The sequence below is a fragment of the Peromyscus maniculatus genome, chromosome 20 (assembly GCF_049852395.1).
Source record: "Peromyscus maniculatus bairdii isolate BWxNUB_F1_BW_parent chromosome 20, HU_Pman_BW_mat_3.1, whole genome shotgun sequence".
Taxonomy (NCBI): domain Eukaryota; kingdom Metazoa; phylum Chordata; class Mammalia; order Rodentia; family Cricetidae; genus Peromyscus; species Peromyscus maniculatus.
Genome location: NC_134871.1, coordinates 50,415,040 through 50,440,478, shown reverse-complemented (window position 1 = coordinate 50,440,478; position 25,439 = coordinate 50,415,040). Strand labels below are relative to the sequence as shown.

General features: G+C 44.1%; 1 protein-coding gene and 1 pseudogene across 2 annotated transcripts in view; one reads left to right on the top strand and one right to left on the bottom strand.

Moving 5' to 3' along the window:
* Mrtfa (myocardin related transcription factor A) overlaps positions 1–25,439 on the top strand; it is a 184,837-nt gene that overhangs the window by 126,632 nt on the left and 32,766 nt on the right. The gene's annotated exons all lie outside the window — the stretch shown is intronic.
* LOC102908234 (small ribosomal subunit protein eS21-like) lies at positions 12,519–18,493 on the bottom strand (annotated as a pseudogene).

Sequence of the window (25,439 nt, the reverse complement as noted above, 5' to 3'; positions counted from 1 at the left end):
ACTTAGGGTGATGTTTTTCCTTTAATTTATTAGGTCATCTGATGTAGGAAAATGTTAACAGTTAGAAAACTCTAAAGGAATGTTAAGTTCTAGGCATGATGTCTTTATGAGCACTATCCTGAATTCACTAAAATATGAATTTAGTGAATTTAATTCCTTTTTATGCCTTGTTCTTTCCCTGTTTTTCCACCCCGTGAAATCTGTTGTCTGTGCTATGAGAGACCATGGCTGTCCTAAAGGTACAATGTCAAAAAGTACACAAGGGGATGACTAGTTGACTGTTTTCAGTACTGTTAATACAGATTATTGGCCAATTATCTCATTGAATTAGCCCTAAAACTTTATGAGTGTGGTGATGATGTCCCAGTTTTCAGGTGCAATATGACTTAGCCAGAGTCAGAACTGAGCAAAGGGAGTTTGATTCCAGGTGAAATTCTCAGCCACATGATCACAGTCTTTGTCCAGCTTCTAAGCAAGATTACAATATATCAGGTCTCAGGCAGCTGAAGAGCAGTGTGCTTGTCTCTGTGATTGGTTCACTGCCCATGTCTCCTTGCCCCTCCACCACCTACTGGATGTATAACACATGGCATTTATTGAATAAACAAGTATGTGCAGTTATCCGTGGAGAGTAAGTTACTAACATTTTGTTTGTGAAGTTTTTAACTAGGGACTAGAGAGAGGGTTCAGTGGTTAAGAGACCTGGTTGCTGTTGGAGAAGACTCAGGTTCAGTACCCACATGGCAGCTACAATAGTTTCTAACTCCAGTTCTAGGGGATCTCATGCCCTCTTGTGGCTTCTGTCAGCACTGCATGTGTGGTACACATCCATACATGCAGGCAAACATTTATACATATAAAATATGTATGTCTTGAAATTTGAAACTAAATGCGATATGTATAACATAGTACCGTGCATCTTAAGGTAGTCATTGTCAGGCTTATTGTAGCATATTATACCTTTATTTGAGTCAGGTTCTCACATAGTCCACCTGCCTTGAACTGATCTTTCCTTGGCCTCCCAAGTGCCTACGTCACAGGCATATGGCATATGCCACCATGCCCAGTGTTTGCAGTGCTGGGGAAGGAACCAGGACTTCATGCATGCAGACAAGGCACGTCCTCCTAGTCTTTTAATAAGAATAAAGCACACCTTGCTTCCTTGTTTTCTGGAGATCGTCAGTGGTCTTGAGTGTTCATTTCTCACTTCCTGACCAGCTTCTCTGTGGCCTCTCATCCCTATTCTTGCCGTGCTGCTGAGAGTAATGTTTTTCTATTTCTCTCTCTTTATTCTCCATTTCTCAAGCAGTGTTTGTCACACCCTTGCCTTTCATGCATTTCCTTTCCTTTGGTTAGAATGCTCATCTAACCTTGAGAGTAGATTTTCCCCAAAACACCATTGTTTTTTCAGGGTGTTCTTGGTGCTGTTTGATACAGGGTCTCCCCACATAGTCCTGTGTAGACAGCAAGATGACTTAGTGAGTAGGAACACTTGCCCTGCGAGCCTGAGGACCTGAGTACTCCCCAGAGCCCATGTCAAGGTGGAAGGAGAAAACAGATGCCACAGAGTTGTCCTCGGACCACCACACATGTGCCTTGGTGTATGCATGCTGTCCCCCGTGACATATACACAAAATAACAATACAGTTCTAAGAAAAAAGCAAAATAAAATAAATGGCATAGTCTGTCTAATGCTATCATGAATCTTAGGGAACGTTCCATTTTAGTGATGGTGACACCTTGCTTGTTCTGATGGAAGTATTTGGAGGTGAAAGTGTTGCCTTGAGACACACAGCCGAGCAGTGAGCAGCACAGCGAAAATTGAAAACAAGATCCCGACTCCTAGCCCAGCATCCTTGCTTTCACTGTCTGTTTCTTTGTTTGAGGGGGAAAACAGATTTTTCAAAATCAGTATTGTTTCATAGAAATCGGAAGATGTACACCAACGGAAGGAAGAGGGAAGAAAATAGTCTGTTCCTGCCACCTACAGGGAGACCTTCCTTCCTCTCTGTGCTGTGTGTATGGACATGTCTGCGACCATGTCACATATGGTGTGACCACACTAGACCACGTGTACTGAGTGAATATAGAATGGGTGCTGTCCTCAGTGCTCCACATGTGCTGATTTGTTGATTATAGTGACCCTGTAAATGGATTATCTCATCCTTACTTTATATATGAGGAAATGGTGACACAGAATAGAAACATCTCAAGGTCTTCTAATTAGCAAGTAGTAGATACAACACTCAAACCCAGGCATTCCAGCTCAAGAGCCTGTATCTAGAAATGTTTTTGTATGCAATAATGGGCATGTGTTTTATCTAAGCTTTCCCTTTTTGAAAAGGAGCTTGAAAGGAAGAGAAGCTAGGCAGTGGTAGTGCATGCCTTTTTTGTTTATTTGTTTGTTTTGTTTTTGTTTTTCGAGACAGGTTTTCTCTGTATAGCTTTGCGCCTTTCCTGGATCTCACTCTGTAGCCCAGGATAGCTTTGAACTCATAAAGATCTGCCTTCCGAGTGCTGGGATTAAAGGTGTGCACCACCACCACTCGGGAGGCAGAGGTAGGTGGATCTCTAAATTTGAAGCTAGCCTGGTCTACATAGTGAGTTCTAGAACAGCTGGAGCTGTTATACAAAGAAACCCTGTCTCGAAAAACTGAGGAGGCAGGGAGAGAGAGGGAGAAGGAGAGGGAGAGGGAGAGGGGGGAAGAGAGAGAGAGAGAGAGAGAGAAGTAAAAGAGAAAGAAAAGCACAATAAATTCTGAAAAGCAGCGAGAGTCTGCCTCTGCGTCGTTCTAGTTAGGAGAAAGGGAGGCAGAGACAGACTAGACAGAGCCTGTATTCCTCACTGCTCCATTCTCATGGGTAATGTTCTGTGTCCACCTTTTGAGAAAACAAAAGAAAAAAAGAAGTCAATTTCTATGTGTTAGTGATCTCCCCTTTTAGGAATGTAGGTCAGTGGGTTTTGAGAAAGATAACACAGCACCAGAGTGTGCTTGCTGTGACAACGTTTGTAGTTTGTTTGTTAATTGCTGAATTTTTATTATTTCCATGAATTGGTATACCACATTTTTTTTACACAATTCTAAAGTCAAAGATAATTTAAGATGTTTCTGGTTTGAGGAAATTATTGACCTGTATGTTCATGTATGGCCCTTGGGGGGGAACACATGTTTTTTATCTTTCCTGAGTAGGTGCTCAGTGTTCTGGGTAGTTTATGTCAGCTTGACACAAGCTAGAATCATCAGAGAGGAGGGAGCCTTGATTGAGAAAATGCTTCCATAAGATCTGGTTGTAGGCAAGCTTGAACAGCATATTCCTAAGTAGTGATTGATGGGAGATGACCCAGCCCATTGTGGATGGTACCAACTCTGGGCTGGTGGTTCTGGGTTCTATAAGAAAGCAGACTGAGCAAGCCATGGGAAGCAAGCCAGTAAGCAGCACCCTTCCATGACCTCTGTATTAGCTTCTGCCTCCAGGTTCCTGCCCTGTTTGAGTTCCTGTCCTGACTTCCTTCAGTGATGAACTACAATGTGGAAGAGTAAGCCAAATAAACCTTTCCCTCCCCAATTGCTTTTTGGTCATGGTGTTTTGTCAAAGCAATAGAAACCCTAACTAAGTCATTTGGGATTGGGTTTCCTGTCTTTTTAGGGGGGAATTGGGGGGGAGGGGTTCCAGACAGAGTTTCTCTGTGTAGCTTTGCACCCTTCCTGAAACTCCCTTTGTATTCCATGCTGGCCTCAAACTCACAGAGATCCGCCTGGTTCTGCCTCTTGAGTGCTGGGATTAAAGGCGTGCACCACCACCGCCTGGCCAGGGGTTCCTGTCTTAGATAGGAAGTTTAAGTTGTAAACTGTGTCCAGAGGAGCATTTGCATCCAAGAACTCTAGGTGTTCCCCATCCTCAGTGCCAGATTCTTCCGGCATTTCTCCGCTGACGGCTGAGTAGCACAGGTGCTCTTGTTGGAAAAGGGTGTGGCTGAACTAGGAGTTCCTGGTGAGAGGATTGTCCATGTTCTTTCCTTTCTGTTTCTCTAAATGCTCAGCCGTTTTCACTGTGTGGAGGTGGGTGAAGGAGACTTGGATAGCTCACCACCCACCCAGCTCCGTGAGCAGGAGCTGTGGCAAATAACATGACATGCTAGACTCCCGAGCTTCACCTGTTTTCTCCTGGAACAAATGACTCAGCGTGGCAGTCTGTACTTATGTTCCTCAGCACTGAACGCCTTGCTCAACTTGTACATGCCAGGAGACCCTGTATGGGAAGTACACGGTCGCATGTCTCTGCACTGCCAGCTTTATTATCTGACCTCCCTATAGGTGGGAATGCCAGTGAGTGTCATGGTGGCTGCTGTTTCTGTAGTCTGCTGGGTAAATGTTTCAGTTTAGCCTTTTGGTATAACTCTCTTGAGCACCTTCCCAAAGGTTGAGTGATGAGACTACCCCATCTAAGTGAGCAAAATCAAGTGGTAATGTAAGTTGAGGGTGACAAGACAAGGTTATAAATCTCAGGTGTCACATGGGCTGCCACTGTTGTCTCAATCTGTGGTCTCGGACTTAGCTAGCTTGTAAGGTCCTTTATTTTAGTCATTGTGATTGCTCTTCTTAGTTGCCAATTTGACTGCATCTGAAATTAACTAAAACCCAAATGGCTGGGCATACCTGGGAGGGATTTTTTTCTCCCTTAATTAAATCATATGAAGTAAGAAGACCTTTTTCTAATCTGGATCCTTGAGGTAGGAAGATCCACTTTAATCTGGATATAGAGGGCATGGAAGAAGGAAGCTTGCCTCCTTGTCCTTATCATTATAGATCTTCAAGAGTGATTACTAATAACCACACGGCACAGTCAATAATAGGCTGTCTTGAAATTTCCTCTGCCAATGTCATTAATCCGCAACTCTTCAATTTAGTCTCAGGCAGGTTTTTTTTTTTTTTTTTTAGAAGGACAGAAAGCAGCCATATTCCTTCCCAAAATTTCACAAAACAGCCTCTAGGCCACTTACTAGTATTCTTCCTCTTGGAAACTTCTTGACCTGGGCCCCCACAATTCAAATCCCCCTCAGTACTGTCTTCCAAGCTCCTACTAGGATGGCCCATTAAGCCTCACTGAAAGTGTCCAACTGCTTTCCTAGTCCAAATTCCCAAAGTCTTCCATATTCCTTCAACAAGCAGCATGGCACAGCAATATCCTGCTCCCTGGTAACAACTTCTGCTTAGTCACTGTTCTGTTGCTGTGAAGAGACACCATTACCACAACAGCTCTCATAAAAGAAAACATTTAATTGGGGTTTGTTTATAATTTCAAGAGTTTAGTCCATTATCATCATTGCAGGGAGCATGGCAGTGTGCAGGCATGGTGCTGGGGAAGTACCTGAGAGCAACATCCAGGGCTTTTGAAACCTCAAAGTCTACCTCCAGTGACACATTTCCTCCAACAAGGCCACACCCCCCCAATCCTTCTAATCCTTTCAGATAGCACCATTCCCTGATGAGTAAGCATTCAGATATATGATCATTTTTATTCAAACCACCACAATCATGATTGTGCATACCTGTGATCCCTATACTGGGGGTTAAGGAGGGAGAGTTTGAGGTCAGTCAGGGATTGCTTCCCCCCCCATCAAGATAGGGGTTCTCTGTGTAGCTCTGGGTGTCCTGGAACTCGTTCTGTGTAGACCAGGCTGGCCTTGAACTCAAGAAATCCGTTTCCAAGTGCTGAGATTAAAGGCGTGTGCCACCACTGCCTAGCTTCAGGGATTGCTTTTTTTTTTAAATGTCAAATATGTAATAAGCTTATATCTTCTTTTAGAGTTTATCAACACAATGCTCACAGTTTGCTAAGAAATGTCCCTTCATTGAACACGTTTGCCGTGTGAACTGTCCATTCATTAATTCATTGAGCATGTTTGCCATGTGAACTGTTGTGTTTATGGTTCTCATCTCATCTAGGTGCTGGGATATGGCTTTTTTCAAAGTCAGTTCTTCCTGAATTCCTGTCCCCAAATTTGGTTATCTTTCATCTATAAACATTTTAAGCACAATTGTCAAGTAAAATAGAATACTGCTGTGTTTTAGCTCCTTGTTCTACTTCAGTCCAGGTTTGCACAAGAAGGAAGGGAAGCAGAGGCAAGAGGAGGGAACCTGATCATGTGATACTGCTTGTCTGGCAGGAGCCTTTTGGTTCTGAGCAGAGAAACCAACTGTTTACTATTTTGGGTGAATGAGGTTGGGTGGTTGCTACGAGTGATTTCTCTGAGGGAGCCCTGCGTCTTTCAGCTCTACACATTGAAATCATCCCAGCCCTGCGTTTTGGCATTTGGGTAGTGGAGGGAGGTGTCGGTGTCGAATCCCAGTGCTGACAGGAAGAAATGCTTGGCCAGCAGACTTGGTGATTCTGCCCTTCTGCTGTCGGTGCTTTTAATGCCCCACTCCCTAAGTCAACTGGGATCTTGCTGTTCCGGCAACCCTTTGCACTGCAGAAATGAAGTGCCCACTCTAACTTACAGAGTTAGTAATGATAATAAGTGGCTGCTCTAAGGAGGGCAGGAATGGAGACTGGCTGCTTGCAGTATTGGCCTCTGGAGTCTTACATCTCCAGCACACTGGAGAAGACCAAGATTTGCCAGCCTGCCTGCAGGATCCTGCCACTCTCATGGATTGTCCTGAAGCCGAGGAAAGACAGCTGCTCAGCAGTGTGCCTCACCCCTTACCACAGTTTGCGGGAAGGTTAGCTTACTTATCCCTTTGGGGTTTGCATGTCCCCCACACACTTAAATGTATTGCTGTCGTCTACCCACTGCCTATTTACCTGTAGCCACTCAAGCTTTGACTTTTGATGGTTGCTTCTCTCAGAGTTTGTATTAAAGCTTGTTGAGCATTCAACAAATTGATAATTGGGCATAGTACTGTAGCATGCATTTCAAAACCAGATAGGGCAATGATAAAGACGTTTTTCATGCCTCAGTCCTCTCCCAACAATGGATAAACCTGGGTTGTAGAAGAAGTGATGAAAAACGCTGTGATAAGGTGAGACTCTGCCTCTGTTTGTGTGCCAAGTGCAGTATCTTATCAGTAAGTCACTGAGTATAAATCAATAGGGTGCTATTGATGATGGCCTCATTGTCTTCTGTCTCTTACAACAGCTTTCTTTGCTATTCTGAAACTAATGGCAAAATATTCTTTCAGAATGGAGTAGACACATTTGAGTTCTGCAGAGAGTTTTTAATTTGAGGAAAATCCTTACCAGGCATTCTGGGTTATTGGTGGGAGTGGATGGAACCTTCATCCAATTTTTACCAAATCTGGTTGGCAAAAGAATGATCAGTCTTGTTTCTTAGCTTGGAAATGATCTGCAGTCATTAGTGTATGGCATTAGCTGTGCAAGGGCTGCTTTCTAAAGCTTAGCTAGCATTCTTGAGTTCTCGAGCTCTCGTTGGGTCTCGTTGCTTCTGACAGGCTGACTCGAGTGTGTGGAGTCGGCACTGAATGAATTGGCTGCGGAGGAGGCTGATCTTCAGTGCCCAGTTTGCAGAGGATTCTAAGAGCAGACTGAGAGGCAGCTGTGTTTGTTTGTTTGTTTGTTTGTTTTAATCTAGGAGTATACTGGATAAGTGAGAGAAGAATCATGGCCCTGCAGAGGGAAGACTGTCTGAGAAGCAGAGAGACTTTAATCTTGACTGCAACCCTTTTCTCTGTAGACTCTAGAGAGTTGTAATGTTCCAGAGTCCCAGTTTGCTAGCTTAATGTCTTTGCAGATTTAGCTTGAGCTATGGTGAAAGCCCTGGTTCAGGCTCTAGCATTGGAGGTAAAAAAGCAAAGAATGTTTGCATGAGTGTGAAAAGCTGTGTGAGTAGACGTGCAGGCTTGTGTAAGCAGGATCAGAATGTTAGGTCAGATGCTCACTGTTGGGAATTCTGTACATCAGTCAGGTGCGTCCAACCTTTTGACATTGCAGCACAATACTGTTATGTACAAAATCATACTCAAGAATCATATGGTAGTGGCAACCCCCCCAAAAAAAAACTACCCCCAAACCTCCCCTTATAAGTAGGTTTCTGACTTTGTGTTCATCTGCATTAACACAGTTTGAACACACCTTTGAGAACTCAGATCATTTGATGTCTTCTCCAATTAACTATTTTTTAACGTAAACATCATTTTGTAAGCTCACAGAAGAAATGGATTGATTATGCTGAATACCCAAGGACACCCAGTGAAAATGAAGTATGTTAGTCTTGTGTTTCATTATTATAGATACATTCCTAATAACAATCCTTTCCTTTCTTTTCTTTAATTGACTTTGGCAAGGATCAGATCTTTCTGGTTGTTGTTGTTTTAAGGAGAAATGAGCAGTCTTGTTAGACGGCGGTTTGTGGTTTCATACCACCTTCTGGTGTAGCACTGCCCAGTACTGTGTACTGCCCATTATGGTGGTCACTAGGCAGACATGGCCATTGTGACTTGAAATATGCCTAACACTGTTAAGAAACTGAAAGTTTCATTTTACTTGATTTTAATTAGATGCAGACAGTAAAGTTCCTGTTGGCTGCTTCTTGAGATGGGCCAGTTCTTTGCCCTCCTTATTTTTCTTCCAGACTGCCTGCCTTTATTCCTCTTGACCAGCTTAATATTGCAGCTAACTTGGAGCAAGCTGGCTGTGTTCCTAATCTACAGTACGTCTACTTCTCAGCCTTGGCTCTTGCTGTTCATCTCCAGTTTTGAAGTGTTTCAAAGGTTTCTCAGACACTGCTGCCTCCATGAATATTACAGAATCCTTTTGTGCTCTAGTAATTTAGCACTAAGCTTATGTCTTAAAATGTTAAAACATTTACTAACTTTGTATGTGCATGAATGTGTATGGGCGCATGCATGTCTGAACCCTACAGCATGTATGTGGAGAGCACTTTCAGAGTCTGTTCACTTCTTCCGTCTTGTGGATGCCAAGAATGGAACTCAGGTCAACAGGCATCTGTATCACTGAGCTGTCTCACTGGCCATTTTACACTTCTCTGTTGTATTGTGAGTCCCTTGAAGGTCTTTTGCCCTTTTTATGGTCTTTTTTTTTTTTAACGTATGTTGTAAGCTCAGCCTTTTCTGTCTGGTCCTCTCAAGTGCACACCAAAAGCCTTTTGTAGATCACCAGCCATACTGTGCACATTAGCAGTTGGTTTACTGAGACTGCTGATAATTACTGTGCTTCTGGGCACTAGAGGGCAGTATTGTGTCCATAGGAAGATGTGTTTATTCTCAAGTGACTGAGGTTTTTTGAGTAGTAACCCTAGTCCAGTTTTAGTCAGTCTCATATGGATAATTCTAGCCTTCCATGGTATTAAAAAAATGTTTCTGTAATGCTTTTTAGCTAGATTCAGAATATGGTGTTGGACCAAGAGATGGTGAATTTCTTCTTATTCCATCTGAGAGGTGGCAGTCAAGTCACTGGGTGTCATAGACTAGTTCCTTGAGGGTAGAGTAGAAGCCTTTATCTGATAGGCAGTTATTGTCTTAGTGTAGAGCAGATTGTCTTGACCCTGAGTTCCTATTTTGATCTTGCCAGTGGTGTGTGGCCATGTTGCTCTGAGCTTTGGCAAACCAGTTTCTGATTTTCTAGTGTCTTCAGTCATAACTGGAGTCAAATAAGGTCATGTGTAAGTTTCTGTCAGGTGTTAGGTTATGTCAACTTGTACTGCTCCTCCTTGCTTCTGTCTTCACTTCCACACAAAGTGTTCACACCGTAGAGACTAGTTGTACGATGTATGACATTACGTTTTAAATATTAGTTAAAGGTTGCATGCTGTTAAAAATTGATGCGATGTGAAATGCAATTCTACCCACCTAAGCTGCAGAAGTGAACTGTGGTTGTAACTACAGTAATCTGGTCAGCACACAGCTTGTCTTCTGATGGTATCCCCTCAGAATGATTTCTATTAACTAATTCAGACCCCTTTGTTTTTAGTCTCAAGTGGATTTAGATTTAATGTTTTAATATCTTCTGCCTTTCTTTCTTTCTTTCTTTCTCTCTTTCTTTCTTTCTTTCTTTCTTTCTTTCTTTCTTTCTTTCTTTCTTTCTCTTTCTTTCTCTCTCTCTCTCTCTCTCTCTGTTTTGTTTGTTTGTTTGTTTGTTTGTTTGTTTGAGATGGGGTTTCTCTGTATAGTTTTGGTGCCTGTCCTGGATCTCACTCTGTAGACCAAGCTGGCCTCGAACTCACAGAGATCTGCCTGGCTCTGCCTCCCCACTGCTGGGATTAAAGGAGTGCACCACTACTGCCCGGCTCCTCTGACTTTCTTAGTAATATAACTTCAGATATTTCAGAGTTAGCTAATTATTATGAGGTATCTGGATTCATTATGGGAAACTAGGTTCAAATACAATTGTTGAGACAAGACTGGTGCATTTTGGATAAGCCTGAACAGTTTGCTGTCTGATCTGTGCTTAGACAAGAAGCAAGTGTCTGGGTGTGGTGGCACACAACTTTAATCCCAGGACTGGAGAGGCAGTGGCAGGTGGATCTCTGAGTTCCAGGCCAGCCTGGTCTACATAGTAACATGGAGCTTTCCTCGGTAGATCATTAGAACATCAAATAGAGTATCCAGCTGAATTTATGCAATCTGATACTTACAAAACACTCTTACCAAAGAAAGTTGCAGTCATGGTATCTGCAATTGAATAATTTCCTCTTCAGGCTTTCAGGTGGGGGAACAGAATCTACAGTCCTGTGTGGTTAGTTATAGAACTTCCCTGCTGGGAGAGGTACTGGTGATACTGAGTAGACACCCTGGCAAGTGTGAGATGAAGAAAGTACCCAGGGTGCTGGAACAGATCAGAATTAAATGTGCAAATCAGGGTATGCATGCTTACTCCTTTGGGGGTGATCTGAATAAAGCTCCTCCAGAGCATTCAGGTATGTGCTGAACACACTTGGGCTCTGGCCCAGGCAGATGGCACATTCCTGCACCAATCTTCTGAAGCCTACCAGGTTCAAAAGCTGGGGGCAGGGAGTAGATGTGGCTGTGCCCTGACAAGAACAGCCCAAGAACCTGATTCCTGTAGCATTTGGTCCTCTCCAGTTGGGGAAATGAATCCTTAGGCCTGAGCAGGGCAGGTCCACCTAGGGATTGCCATCTATCCCACAGCTCTGGGCCTGCCCTATCTTGGACTTGGATTCTGTGGTCGGTACATCTCTGGGACTGATTCATCTCTGAATACTGCTCCAGACTGAGGATGATTTGAGGCTAGACTGTAACAGTCCACAACTTCCCTCTCCTCACAACCCAGCCTGTCACATTCTTAGGCTTGACTAAGCCTTCCATCTCAGAATAGGTCCGAGTGGGGCAGCTTTGGTACAGGCAGTTGCCCCCTAATTTGTTATGTCCACCCTTCCTGTAAAGGAAATGGACAAGATACTCTCCTTAGGCTTCATCTCTCCCTGCCCCCCGACTTGCCTGTTGCCCTTTTGATATTTTTTAATCTGATACTCAACCTCTCCTTCCCCCACTCACACACGTTGGAGTCTCCTAAGCTATTTCTGTCGGTTTAATGATCCCCAGCTGTTGCTGCAGTTCTGGCTTCTCAGAATCAGCAGAGCCAGTGGAGAAGGAGGCTTGCTTGAAGTAGACTCCCAGGTTGTCAAAGAAGTCTCACTCATTTTTCTGAAACCACTGTTGAGGGATGCCAGTCCTGGAATGATGAACAAACACAAGAGAAGTACAGGCTCCTACCATGGACATTTTAAAAGTAAACATTCTTAGTGAATATAGCTAACAATAATGCATCGATTTTCCAGATAGAAATTTTGAGTGTACTCAGCATAAAGAAATGATAAAAGTTTAAGGTGATGGATGTGCTAATTATGCTGATTTGGTCTTTATTAACCAAATTACAGAGGATTGAAAACATCACATTTTGCCTCAGAAAAAAATGTACAAATCTTGTGCCAAACAAAATTTTAAAAAAGGATTCCTCTTGGAGACTGAGAGGTGGCTTAGCGGTTAAGAGCATTGGCAACTCTTCAGAGGTCCTGAGTTCAATTCCCAGCAACCAGTGACTCACAGCCATCGCTGACAGGGTCCTGTGTCCTCTTCTGGCCTGCAAGTGGACATGCAGATAGAGCACCATATGCATACAATACACAAATCTTTAGGTGTATGTGTGGTGGTATTTTAAACTGTATCTGGACTCATGCTCTGGCCTGTCCCCTTCTGACCGTGTTCTGTGTTGCAGGGGGCAAACACCTGACTCTGAAAGGTGGATTCTGTGACAGGAGAGATGGAAATCACTCCTGAAGGTGATGGAAGGCATCAGTCTCGTTCTCTGTTGACCTAATGCAGGTTTCTTCTGTAACATTTTGGGCAAAGCCTGCAGCAGTGGAACGTCCCCTTTGCAGATGTCAGGAAATAGAGCTGTGCTTCTTAGGACAACACGAGTGCTCCTAGGTTTGCACGGCCCACGTGCCTTTTCTTGTCATCTGCTCTTACTAATCATGGACTGGTGCTGTGGGAATTCTTAACAGGTAAATAGCCCAGGCTTCCTGTACATGGTTAGAGCTTGAGAATAACTCTCCAACACTGGCTGCTGACCTTGCAGCTCCTATCCTTCCATACTGCGTGAAGTTTAATTTTCCAGAGTTCATCTGTAGAAATTTTGCTGCAGCCTTTCCCAAAATTTATTTTTAAATCTCTAATTCAGTTAGATAGCTAAAACTTTACACTATCTAGAATTTGAGGTGAGGATTCTCATTGTTTACTTAGGACACATATCCCTAAATTTTCTCTAATCAGAAGTTCTTTGAGATGATACCATCTGCCTTAGCCAATTGAAGAATAGAATTATATGATTTGCCCTTCCTGTGAATGGCCTGCAGGTGGCATAGGCTTTCAACTGGCTGTTAAACCTGCCTGTGACCTTGTCAGCCTTGGCCACATTCATCTGGATGGATGCCTGATCCTTGGCACCAATGATGTCGTTGCTCAAGGAGAATTTTCATGGCACATACAGGTCCATGAACTTTCCAGTGTCATTCTGCCTGTCAAGGCTGTGTCCCCTCCCTCCAGGTCCATCATGAACACATGAACACACACACACACACACACACACACACACACACACACACACACACACCCCAGGGGGGAAAAAGATGGAGAGGACTGCTGCCTAGGATTTTGCAGAGAGAAATTGCTATTTGTTCATTTTTTTCTTTAAACAACTAGAACTTTATGAATAAACATTTAAAAAAAAAACACCCTTCAGATTGTCTGTGTGTGTATGTGTGTTTAAAACTCATGCTCTAATTTGTATTTTCTGATCACCTCTTTGCACTCTAATCCTTTCATTAGAAAAGATCCCTCCTAAAGGCTAGAGATAAGAGTACTGGCTGCTCTTGCAGAGAACACAGGTTCAGGTCCCAGCACCTGCAAGGCAGTTCACACCCACATGTAACTCAGTCCAGGGGATCTGATGCCCTTTTCTGGACTCCGAAGACAACAGCAGGCCTGAGCTACACAGACATACATGTAGGCAAAACAACTGTACCCATAAAATAAAATGTTAAAAAAGACCTCCTTTAAAATTAAAATGTATTTATTTTAAGGAGAACTTAAAATTTTAAATTTCTCCCCCTAAATGTTAACTAAAGGAAATTTTATTTGTTATTATAAACACTAAAATTGAACACCAGAAGTTTCAAGAAACTACATAGCCTTTAATCCTAGCACTCAAAAGGCAGATTCAGGCAGATCTCTGTGAGTTTGCCTCCAGCATGGTCTACAAAGTGAGTTTTTGGGTCAGCTAGAGTTACATGGTGAGACCCTGTTTTTTATGTTTTGTTTTGTTTTAAAAGAATAAAAGAAAAGAAATAGGAAAAGCTTATTACAGCTTCAGATACTTTAAATGGATAAAAGCACCCCAAATTTCTAAGTACTTAGATAATTTGGATGAAGTTCGAAGGCTTCCTCAGGCTTTTCATAATCATTCTAATGTGATTCATGTTTTCCAAGTCCATGTATCTAAAGACAGACATTAGAAGTGCACAGATCTAGGAAGATTATCTTTGTCTTGTCTGTGGAGTTCTGGATCCAAGTTCAGAATCTGCTCACCTGTCATAGCCCTCAACAGATCTGGGTGGATTGTCAGCACGGTCACCCACAGAGATGAGGATCTGGACGTTTCTGAATACATAGAACTAATATCACAAGGAACAGGATGACGTCATGGGAACAGCGTCCTGACACTTTTGCTCTGGCTTGCCCTCCTCAGTCCAGGGAGAACAGTGCCAGTCTACTGCCGTGTGCAGGTCAGGCTCCAGTGCAGTTGCACACTGCATTCAGATCTTAGGTGATGGATTCATTTTTTTAAGATTTTATTTTTAGTTATGTGTGGGTGTGTGGGTCTGTGACCATGAGTGCAGTATCCTAGTGGCCTGAGGTTTTGGATCCCACCGAAGCTGGAGTTATAGGTAGCTGTGATCTACTGGATATGGGTGCTGGAAACTGAATGCAAGCTCTTTGCAAGAACAGTACATGCTCTTAACCTCTGAGCCAAAGCTCTAGCACTGTGGAGTTCATTTTGTTTGTTTATTTTTAAGACAGGGTCTTACCGTGTAGCTCTTGCTGACCTGGAACTCACTATGTAGACCAGGCTGGTCTTGAATACATAGAGATCTACCTACCCTGCAGCTTAAAGGTGTATGCCACCAAGCCTGGCTCTGTGATGGAGCTGCTTGGAAAGTGAGTCTGTTTACACTGAAATAGTTTTTGTTTGTTTGGGTTGGGGAGGGGATTGGTTTTTCAAGACAGGGTTTCTCTGTGTAGCCACGGCTGTCCTGGAACTCACTCTGTAGACCAGGCTGGCCTCCAACTCAGAGATGTACCTGCCTCTGCCTCCTGAGTAGTTTGCGATCTGTCTGTCATAACTAGAGAAGTTGTGTTGAGATAGGGAAATGAGTCGCTATACAAAATGAAATTCTAAGCCCAGACTATTTATTTATTTATTTAGTTTTTTGAGACAGGGTTTTCCTGTGTAGCCCTGGCTGACTTGATACTCACTCTGTAGACCAAGCTAGCCTCAAATTCACAGAGATCTACTTGCCTCTACCTCCTGAGTGCTGAGATTAAAGGTGTGCACCACCACCCTGCCCAGATATATATATTTTTAAATTCTATTTCTCTCTCTCTCTCTCTCTCTCTCTCTCTCTCTCTCTCTCTCTCTCTCTCTCTCTCTCTCTCTCTCTCTCTCTCTGTGTGTGTGTGTTTTCATGCCACAATACCCATGTGTAGGTCAGAGGACAACTTGGAGATTGTTCTCTCTGTCCACCAAGTAGTGTCTGTGGGTTGAAGTTAAGGCTGTCATTGTCAGGCTTGGCAGCAAACACCACCTTTTTTGTTTTCTTTTCTTTTGTTTGAGACAGGGTTTCTCTGTGTGACAGCCCTGGCTGTCCTGGAACTAGATTTGTAGAGCAGGCTGGCCTCGAACTCACAGAGATCTGCTTGCCTCTGTGTCGTGAGTGCTGGGATTAAAGGGGTGCACCACCATGCCCAGCGACAGCAAGCATCTTTACCTAGTGTGCTATATTGCAGCCCATTAGTCCAGGCTTTTGAACATGCCGGAAAGTGTTTCCTTTACCTATTACATATAATAATGAACATTTTTCACTCTGGCAGTAAGTGTGATGTAGTGGAAGAGACCACAGATCTTTGAGTTAAGGCTAACCAGTACCTGTATTTTAGCTCTCCCACTGCCTGCCTGACTCTGCCATCAGTTACTTACCTCTTTGAACCTCAGTTCCTTCATCTGTAAAACAGAAGTAAACATGGGTCAAATAGCTGTATTTGTATATGGATCCCAGTGGTCTTGCAGCTACCCTATCAAATTCTTCATGTCTGTCTGTCTGTCTGTCTGTCTCTCTCTCTCTCTTAAAGATTGATTGATTGATTGGTTATGTATACAGTGTTCAGTCTGCAAGTATGCCTGCAAACCATAAGAGGGCACCAGATCTCATTAGGGATGGTTGTGAGCCACCATGTGGTTGCTGGGAATTGAACTCAGAACCTCTGGAAAAGCAACCAGTTCTCTTAACCGCTGAGCCATCTTTCCAGCCCCAGATTCTTCATTTCATATACAATCATCTTCAAGACAAGGCTTTTCTCCATGCCTTTTGCACCTGCTACTTCTGTTCCCTGGAGCCCAGTTTCCCTGGGCCTTATACCTGGCTTATCCTATCATTTAGGTTTCTATGTGAGTCACATTTTATTCTCAAAAAGTCTGTGTGTGTTTTACCCCTCAGTCACTCTCTGTTCTCTTCACTCGATTTTCCTTTCTAAAACAGTTCCTTGTATTGAGAGCTAGGATGGGATGATGGCCTGTGGAGGTTAGCATTCTTCGAGACTTCTGTCTCTAGGAGCCCCTTGGAGTGCTTTGAAGATGTGTCCACCATTGTCCTATTAGAATGTCTGGTTCCTGTGGACACAGGCAGCCTTTGCAGGGAATTCTGACGCATGCTGCACCTGTAGCATCCTATGTGCTGTATTCTTGGATCCTCTAGCTGTGTCATTTTGATTGCACTGATGTGGTGTCTTTCTAAAACATGGTGATGTGCTTTAAGGAGGAGGAAAGGGAGAGTATAGAACTATGCTTAATTAAGGCTTTAGATTTGGACACAGCTGGACCCCAAGCTCTGCTCTGCTCATTAATTGTTACTGTGACTTTGGACAAGTTTCTTAATTGTTTCAAAACTCAAGTTTCATGTCTATAAAATGATGATAGTACCCACTGCATAGTTTGTCTTAGGAGACTTGGACCCTGGCGGTATGTTCTCTCCATTTTGTAAGTCTTATTAAACAGTGCAGATCTTTTATTTTTTCCTTATTTAAATACTTCAAGTAGGTTTCACGAGCCTGTCTTTACAAATTACAAGGCTGGATGGTTGAGTAGCTCAGGTTGAGTAGCATCAGAGGAACTTCAGCAAAAGCTCCGCTTTATTCCTAAAGCCTCAGATTAGATGGAGGATACTTATCTCTCTGAGGGGATGTCTTATTTCTGGTTTCTGAATTAGATTATTTAAAACGAAGTTGACTGGTATTTATATATGACATAGAGATGAAAGAGAAATTTTTGAATTTGTGAAAAGGTTGAATGATGGAGCTTATCAGCAACACAATCAAGTTTGAAATCCAGTTTGTGATGTGTGTGTGTCTTAAAATCAGGGTTCTTCTACAGTGTTATCTTTACAGTATTACATTGAAATAATAAATAAAATAAAATACATAGTTGTATTTGTTTATGCTACAGATCACTTACACTTTGACTCCATTAGAAAGCCTGTTACTCTTTCTTCCTCTTGATTAGTTGTTTGTGGAATAATGATTTCTTTGTGTCCAAGAGATGGCAGCGTTTCAGTTTGACAGCCTGGCCCTTGATGCGATCACTAATTGATTCATAAATCCTTCTGAAGAAATAAAATTCATGAGTTTGTTTTTGTTAATTTTTAATTGTGTATATATGTGTTTTGTCTGCATCTACATCGCTGTATCTCATGTGTACCTGGTGCATGTGGGGACCAGAAGAGGGCATTGGACCCCCTGGAACTGGAGTTATAGACGGTTGTGAGCCACCATGTGGGTGCTGGGACTCAAACTTGGATCGTCTGGAAGAGCAGCCAGTGTTCTTAACTGCTGAGCCATCTCTTCCGTCCTAGATCACAAGTTTTTAAACAAGCTTTTACTTTAGAACAGTTTTAGACGAACACAGATGGCAGAGAGAGCTCCAGACACTTCACATAGTTTCCCCCGTGCCAGCATCTTACACGACTGTCATTCTGAGAGACCAGCAGTGCCACGTGGCTGTTAGGTGAACATGAGCGTTGTATGGACGGGTTTCACCCAGTCCCTGCTGCTGTCAGTTTTCTGAACCGAGGTCCGAGGGGGAGCTCGTGTGGGAGCTCGTTGTCCTGGCTGGTTTTGTGTCAGCCTGACTGACACAAGCTAGAGTCTCCAGAGAGGAGAGAGCCTTGGCTGAGGAAATGCCTTGATGAGGTCCAGCTGGAAGGCATTTTCTTAGTTAGTGATTGATGCGAGAGGGCCCAGCCCATGGTGGGTCGTGCCATCCCTAGGGTGGTAGTCTAGGCTTCTCTAAGAAAGCAGACTGAGCAAGCCATGTGGAGCAAGCCAGTAAGCAGCACCCCTCCATGGCCTCTGCATCAGCTCCTGCCTCCAGGATCCTGTCCTGACTCCCTTCAGTAATGAAAGTGTAAGCCAGATAAACCCTTTTTGCCACAGCTTGTTTTTTGGTCATGGTGTTTTGTTGCAGCAGTAGAAACCCCAAGACACTCTTGATGCATTTAACCATATGATTTTCCTCCTTTTTCTTCCACACCCCTCCCCTTCTATTGAGTCTCACTGTGTGGCTTAGGTTGATCTCTCCTCTTAGATCCTCCTACCTGAACCATCTCAGTGCTGGGATCACAAGTATACTTGGTCACACCCAGCTCTAGCCATGGTGAGTCCATAGGATCTCAAAGACAATGTGCTTTCATTGTCTTCTGCTTTTTCATTTTTGTGCTAACTCTGGACCTTCACATTCAGCCGGTCCCCTTTTCTTTGGCAAAAGATAAGTGAATCTTTCTGGGTCTTTCAACCACTACTTCTGCATTGACAGCTCAGGAATTTAGGAGCATACTTTGAACATTCACTGTACATTTAATCTCAGTAATGGATGTTGCCAATTCTTCTGCCTTTTTCTGGGCTGTGCTCTTTAGACTTACAAGGGGACTCAAATCTGGGAACAGAGTGCAGATGAGCTGCCTTCCAGAGGAAGCAGTGTATTGCCTTGCCCTGCCTTGCCTTCAGTAGCTTCCTGTCCTGACAGTTTCTTGGGGGTGGGGGCTGTTGCAGAAGTCTTCGATGTGTCTCATTCTCAGTTATGGGTCCTCAGTCATCCATTCATTTCAAGAGGAGCTTCCCTGCCTCTAGCAGCTGATAGCAGCACAGATCATGGAACTCCTCATGGTTTCTGGAGACAGCGCAGATTGTGGACATCAACGTGGCTTCCAGCTACAGCATGGATCATGGACATCAGCACTGCTCTGGTGACAGCACAGACCACAGACCTAAACATGATCTCTGGTGGCCGCGTGGATCATGGACATTAACGTGGCTTCCAGTGGCAGCTCAGATCCCGTGGCCATCAACATGGCATCTGGCATTAACGCGGACCACGGAAGTCTTTCAGGAGGCTCAATCCAGAAAATGAAACATTCTCCATCTTGGCATCCTGCTGTTGCTCAGAGCCAGGGTGATTGTGCGCCTGGGCATCGCATCTGTGGACAGGACCTTCGAGAGCTCCAGGCCGCTGCATACCACCCTGCCCTTGGTGCTACAGGATCAAGGTACCCGGTGGTGCCCTGAGCCTCCTGGTGGCCTGAGGACTGGCCCTACTTGGCAATGCCATGCTACTGTCACTGTTGCTGCATCTCTGGTTCCACTTCTATCCACCGAGCACCATCTGTTTTTCAAGTTCCGTGAAACCATTATTAAAATCGTCTTCCCATAAAACCTACCCTTTTTAGCTACTCAGAGGTACTGAACACACTTCAGGCTCATCACTGCTGAGTCGCCCCACAAGCCTCTGTGGGTCTCTCAGCTCCCAGGAGTGGCTTGTGCCCCGCAGATGCTGGCTACTGGATGCTGCTACCATCTTGGATCCCGAGTGTAGAATCTTCACCCCCTCCCCCATCTCCTGTCTTCCTTCCTTCCGTTTCCTACCACCAAGAACAACTTGGGATGTGATTTTTAAATAAAAATGTTTGCCTGGGGTTAGAGAAGATGGCTCAGTGGCTAAGAATGTTCGTTGCTCTTTGGCTGGTTTTAGGTTGATTTGACACAAGCTTGAGTCGTTTTGGAAGAGGAAACCTCAATTGAGAAAATGCCTCGTGGATGCATTTTCCTGATTGATGATTTATGTGGGAAGGCCCAGCCCATTGGGGTGGTGACACCCCCAGCAGGTATTACTAAGTTGTTTGAGAAAGCAGGCTGAGCAAGACATGAAGATAAGCCAGTTAGCAACACTCTTCCAGTGGCCTCTGCATCAGGTCCTGCCTTAAGTTCCTGCCCTGACTTCTTCAGTGATGAACTGTAAGCAAGCTGAAATAAACCCTTTCCTCCCTCAGTTGCTTTTGGTCGTTCTGTTTTATCACCACAGTAGAAGCCCTAACTAAGACACTCTTCCGCAGGAACCAGGCTCTCTTCCCAGCACCCATTTCCTGTGGTTTCAGCTCCAGGGGATCTGATACTGTCTTCTGCCCAGTCCACCCGTGGGAACGTACACATGTCACTTTTACTCACACAGACACATAATTTAAAAATAATTTAAAAAAAATCTTTCACTGGGTGTGGATAGCACATACCTTTAAATTCCACTATTTGAGAGGCAAAGTCAGGTGAATCTCTATGAGTTCAAGTCCAGCCTAGTCTAGATATTGAGTTCCAGGTCAGCCAGGGCTACATAACAAGACCCTGTCTCTAAATAAATAAGATAAATCTTCTATTGTTGTTGTTTTAAAAAATGTTTTACTATAAGCAAGGCACTTTTAAAGACTAAAGTTACCTCTTTGGGAGTGTAGTACCAGATCACTGGCAATTCTTCTGCCATAAGGAAAATTAATCTTTTGAAAACCCCTGACCTGTCCCACAGCTACACAAAGCATTTGTTGTGTACATTTGTGGAATTTCAAAGTTTTCATGGACGGGTTAGTTTCCAAAATGACGCGATGGGGAGAAGATTGAGGCTACCAGAGTGAAGTAGCTTGATTAGTTAGCACTGGAGTCAGGCGGCAGCCAGTCTCCGAGGGCCCTTGGTCTCACCTTAAAAGTGAGTGGTTTACTTGGAACTTATAAAATATTCCAATGGTCTCTCATCCCAGCAGCCAGCAGCCGCCAATAGTTTTTCAGCTAGGAGTGGGACCTTGTGAGCCCCTTCCCCAGTCTACACTGGAATATTGACTGGCACTGTATGAGTGCGATGGCCATGTCATGTTCACAAGACAACTTTTTTTTCTTGGTTTTCTGAGACAGGGTTTCTCTGTGTAGCTTTGCGCCTGTCCTGGATCTCACTCTGTAGACCAGTCTGGTCTCGAAACTCACAGAGATCCGCCTGCCTCTGCCTCACAAGTGCTGGGATTAAAGGCGTGCACAACCACTGCCCAGCCATAAGACAACATTTTATAGTAATTCCCCCATCCTTTCCTCTTCCATTATGTTCCCTGAGCCTTGTGGGGAAGGGGCTTCTAGAGATGGCCCATCTACAGCTGAGCACTCAATAGTTTCTCAGCACTGTGACCACTGCAGGGAGAAGCTTCTCTGACCAAGATTGAGAACAGCACTCATCTATGGCATTGAAAACAAAACATTTAGAAGGCCATTTGACAGCATGTCCACTCATTAAAACAGTAGTCCCTCCTGTGCAGGCCTGTGACCTTGCCTGCCATGTGCCTTTGCCTGGGCTTACAGGACCAGGGCCAATTCCCCCTGTGAAGGAGGTCTCACATCCAACCAGAGAGTGGTTGGTTTCCCCCATAGCTCTTCTTGTCTGGCAGATCAGTACTATACCACTGGGTAAGATTCATGCTTCTCTCCCAGCAGCCTGCCAAGCACCTTCTAGCTATGAAAGATGTGTGGCAGGGAGGGCGTTTCCTAGTCAGCCCCAGCTTGATCTCTTCATGACACTACAGCATGTGGTGTTCTCAGCTGTTGCCGAGAGTCTTAGCCTGGGACAGATGGCCCAGAAAATAATGGCAACAGCCTCAGCCTGTGCCATCTCAGGGGCTTCTGGGGCTCCCCTGACCATAACTTGTTGGGAGGCATCCTGTGCCTGGAACTGAATTCGTGTTTGATAGTTTATAAGTAAACGTTACTGTCTTATAGCGTGTCGTGATTCGTTTTGAGTCCCCTTTTCCCATTAGACCTAAGAGTTCCGTGGAAATGAGAATCAGTCCTCTTCAGAGAGCGTTCCTAACAGGCCTGATTGGGAAGTGTCAAATGCATGAGTTACGTCTAACAGGCTGACCGCTTCCTGAGGCTCCCACGCTGCTGCTTTGGAAGCAGCCTCCACACTTGTTAGGTAGTGCCTGTGTGCAGCTGTGAGCTGCGCTGAGGGCAGTGACGGCGTCCAGCTGTCTTCGCAGCGGCTTCGCAACGAGCAGTGTCTGGCAGAAAGCAAACCCTTTCACTTCTCCAACGAAGATGAAAAGAAGAGAAGAGAAGAGAAAGAAACAGCAGCAGCGACCTCGATAGGGAACCAAGACGGAATTTAAGAGGGAATGGAGGGAGGTGAATGCACATGCTGGCACTTTGCACAGGAACCCTCAGGCGGCTGAGCACAGAAGCGCCAAGGGTGTGAGCCGTAAACTCTTGACTAGCTTATTTCTATGTTTTCCCTGAAATCGGTTTTAAACAGTTGACCCTGTAATGCAAGACAAAATGTTATAAGTTAGCTAGCAGACCATTAAAGGAGGAAGTACTGCTCTGAAGTGCTTCCTGTCAAACATGTTCCACAGTCTATACTCACTTGTCCTTGACCTGGTGTGTCTCCCATTTCCCTGAGCACATTGCACATGCGGAATAAGGCTGGCTCTAGCAGGGTTGTGTGTGAGTTCTTGCTTATGAATGAATACAGGACACTCTCTCCACCCCAGCGCCCAGTTCCTACACTAAGTATTGCTGCTGGAAATAACCCCAACAGCAGAACTTGGGAAATAGCTTCTTCTTGGGGTACCTTTCGCATACTTCCCAATTTCATTTATTTTTATTTTGAAACAGGATCTCATGTATCCCCAGCTGGCCTTGAACTAAGTATGTAGACAAAAGTTACTTTTTCTTTTGGTTTTGTACCCCCCACACACACGTGTGTGTGTGTGTGTGTGTGTGTGTGTGTGTGTGTGTGTGTGTGTGTGTGTTTGTGTGTGTGTGTGTGTGTGTGAGAGAGAGAGAGAGAGAGAGAGAGAGAGAGAGAGAGAGAGAGAGAGGAGACAACTTGGAGGAATTGGTTCTCTTCTTCCACTGTGTGGGTCCCAGGCTCAAACTCAGGCTTAGCAGCAAGTGCCTTTACCTGTGAACCGTAGACCATGCCAATCTGGGGAGATATGTGAGAGTGAGAATTTGGCATACTCATCCTGTTTTGCTGTATATCACTATCACTATTGAGATCTCCTTATCATTCCCCAAGTAAATAAAAAGCCAAAAGAAATGCCTGCTTATACACAGGCCTGTCTTTTACCTATACTGTTACCAAATCCCACAAACTTAATACAGCATCTCTTTCTAAATAGGTTTGTGGGGGCAGCCTGTGTATAGATGAACAAATGCATTTATAGCTAATGGATGGTGAATCAACTGAGTGGCTGCCAGAAAGAATTGGAAGACCCAGCTGGAGAGATGGCACAGTGGTCAAGAGCACCTGCTGCTTTTCCAAGACCCAGGTTCAATTCCCAACACCCACGTGACAGCTCACAGCCAGCTGCAACCCCAGTTCCAGGGGACCCAATGTCCGCCTCTTGTCTCCATAGGCACTGAATGTGTGCAGTACACAGATAAACATAGGCAGAACGCTCATACACATAAAATAATGAAAAATTTTTTACAAAGAATTGGAAGAAAAAGAGAAGAAACCACATTAAAAAGTGACCAGCCCCGGACCCTGAACACTGCCCCGTGTCCAAAAACAACAGCAACACAATTGTGCAGTGGCCCTCATGACTCTAGCTTGTATGGCTCAGTCAGTATTGGCATTTCAGAATTCCTCTTTTTTTTTTTTTTTTAATTTTCTTTTGTATATTTTTTTGTTTGTTTTTAATTATGTATACAGCATATATGACAGCAGGCCAGAAGAGGGCACCAAATCTCCTTACAGATGGTTGTGAGCCACCATGTGGTTGCTGGGAATTGAACTCAGGACCTCTGGAAGAGCAGTCAGTGCTCCTAACTTCTGAGCTATCTCTCCAGCCCTCAGAATTACTCTTGAGTCATAGCTGTTTCACTAATTATTCTTTATTTGAAGTGTTCAGGCTTAATTGTTTCTCTGTTCTCTGAAATAGGTTATATTAAAGCATTCTCTAATAGCTTACCTTACACCGGGTCTTAGAAGTACGGTAGGAGAGGATAGACCGCCCTTTTATCCTCTTCTGTCTTGCCTAGCTTGGCTTCCCCTTTCCTTTCTTATGAAAGGGTGTTAACATTGCTAAGTATCACACCTGAGAATTAGAGACCAGGGCGGAACCCCCCCCCCCTTCTGTTCTTTTAAGCTCCGTGGCATAAAACAAAAAAACTTAAAGGTCTGTGCTCTAATTTTCTTATTTGTGAAAGGAGATAGTGATCATAGCCATCTTCACAGAGCTACCCTCCTTCAGTGCTGAGGTTAAAACTCAGAGCCTTGTGCATGTTAGGTACAACTGATGAGCTACAAGCCTGGCCTTGGGGGGGGGGGTGTGCGCGCGTGCGTGCGTGCGTGCCTGTGCATGTTGTTAAATAGGTTACAAGCATGTGAGTCACTGATCACAAAGGCAAGTGTGTAACGTGGTGACCCCCCATTGCTGGTTGTACCTTACTGCTGTGTTGACCTGCATGTATGTTACTCTGCAGTCAATTCCTAGGTTAAATTCCTCCACCGAAGTCGATGACCTCATCTTCTTTGACCCTAATCTCAACCAGTGGTTTTCCTCAGCACCAGATCTGAACCCTGGAGGTCTGTTATCTCAGCAGAGCTGACTTGCAGAAAATCCTGGGAGAAACAGAGTTAGGAGCTCAGGTTGTGACATCAGATTGTTTGCGTCCAAATCCTGCTCCGCCGCTCATTAGTGAGACAAATTCGGTGAATTAATCTCTGTAGGCCTCACTTTCCTAACCTGTACAATGGGTTATGTAATGCCTACCTCCTTATGAATCTTATGAAAATCAAGTGATTTTAAAACATAAATACATAGGGCTGTGAGCACTTGCCTAGCATGCACAAGACCCTGGTGTGATCCCCATTACCACAAAACACACACACACAGACACACACACACACACACACACACACACACACACACACACACAGACATGCACAGCCAGAGATATGTAGAATAGGATCTGTCATAGAGTACATGCTATAAACTGTCAGCCATTGGCATAGTTGTTGTTTTTCTCTGTTTAGTTAAGACTTTATTTAAACAATGTTAATTTGTAAATAATAACCTCATAGTTAGATTCCCAAACTATCTATCATCACTATGAGAGTCAATTCTTTATAGCCAAGTGTCTTAGTTAGGGTTTCTGTTGCTGTGAAGAGACACCATGACCACAGTAACTCTTTTTTCTTTTTTCTTTTTTTTTTTTTTTTTTTTTTCTTTTTTTTTGGTTTTTCGAGACAGGGTTTCTCTGTGTAGCTTTGTGCCTTTTCCTGGAACTCACTTGGTAGCCCAG